Source organism: Atta cephalotes (assembly GCF_000143395.1).
Source record: "Atta cephalotes unplaced genomic scaffold scaffold00027, whole genome shotgun sequence".
Classification (NCBI taxonomy): Eukaryota; Metazoa; Arthropoda; class Insecta; order Hymenoptera; family Formicidae; genus Atta; species Atta cephalotes.
The window spans coordinates 3,653,543-3,655,303 of record NW_012130091.1 but is presented as its reverse complement, the minus strand read 5'-3'; positions in this window follow the sequence as shown (position 1 = coordinate 3,655,303).

Here is a 1,761-nt window from a genome sequence, read left to right as displayed (position 1 = left end):
GTATATATATATATATATATATATATATATATATATACACATACATACATGAAATATACGATTCTATTTTTCTAATAATTATATACCTAAATAGCACAGCTATTGTACGAATGATTCTGTATTTATACTATTATCATCCCAGCAAACGAGAATGGATTGAAATGAATTAAAATGGATTCAGATTTTCAGAAATATTGATTCACGAATGTCAAAATGAATGTTTTTCAATCCTGAATGCATTTTTATTTATTTATAGGAATTGCATGGAGCATATCTCTATGCTTTTCAATAAAAACAATATTTGCTTTTTCTGTGAATATTCATTGTGAATATTGTTCAATTCAAAATTTTGAATAGGAAATGCAGTTTTTCAATCCAATTGCATTCAATTGAATCTAATTAAATCCAATTGAATCTAATTAAATCCAAAAAAAATATTTCTCGTTTGCTGGGACGTATTATGATATGGACAGTAGTAGTGTATCATAGTGTATCATAGTGTATCATAAATCGATTTTATCCTTATTAATTAGCAAACAAGGATATAATGTATTTATGTAATTGTGTTACACTATCATCTGTGTTTCTTGCTAGAAAACTTTATACGAGGGCAAATCAATAAGTTCTTAGGAAATCAAAAGAATCTGACTCGCAGTGTTGTGTCACATTACTTTTTGACAAGCAGCATCTCTCAGCTGATTACTGTCAAATTTTGAGCGGAATTTATCGCGTGGTTTCATTTCTGTAGACGAACAATCTTTGTATTTTTTGCAAAATAGAAACAAATGAGTTTGGTGCAGTAATCAAACATCTACATGAAAGGTTTAACGTCGAAAGAAATCAAAGCCGAGTTGGATAATGTTCATAGCACATCTGCACTAGCGTTTGCGACGTATACAATTGGGTGAATGAATTTAAACGTCATCGTATCCACATGTGATGCACCTTGTTCGAGACATCCAATTGAGGCTGCTACGCAGAAATCGTCGATAAAGTCCACAATATTATTTTGATTGATCGACGAACGAAAGTGCGCGAGCTTGTTGAGACCACAGGTACAGTGATGGCACAGTGATTGAATTTTGCACGAACAATTGGGTATGAAAAAGCTATCGACAAGATGGGTGCCGCGTTTACTCACTATGGACCATAAGCGCGACCGTGTGATGATTTCAAAACAATGTTTGGAGATGTTTCAACGTAATCCAAATGAGTTTCTGCGTCGATTCATTACTGTGAACGAAACATGGATTCATTACTTCACACTCGAGACGAAGGAAGAGTCAAATGGACTTCACCGGATGAACCAACTCCGAACAAAACAAAGACCATAAAGTCTGCCGGAAAGGCAGTGATGGTCACAGTTTTTTGAGATGCACGCGGTATAATTCATACAGATTACCTTCCGTCGAAGCAAATGATTAATGGCGATTATTATGCAGCCTTATTGGGCCGTTTCAACAACATTTTAAAGAAAAAACGTCTCCAGAAGAAGAAAATGCTCTTCTATTAAGACAATGCACGAATTCAGTTACGTATCCGATACCGATGGTCAAATTCAACGAATTCCGCTACGAATTGCTTCCTATCCAGCATATTCGCCAGATTTAGCCCCTTACGACTATTTCCTGTTTTCCAAATCTGAAGAAATGACTCGGAGGAAAGAGAGATTCACCACCAGCAGCTCATCGCCGAAACAAAGGCTTATTTTAAGAGTTGGACAATATTATTCGGACGGCTTGAAAAAGTTGGAGAATTGTT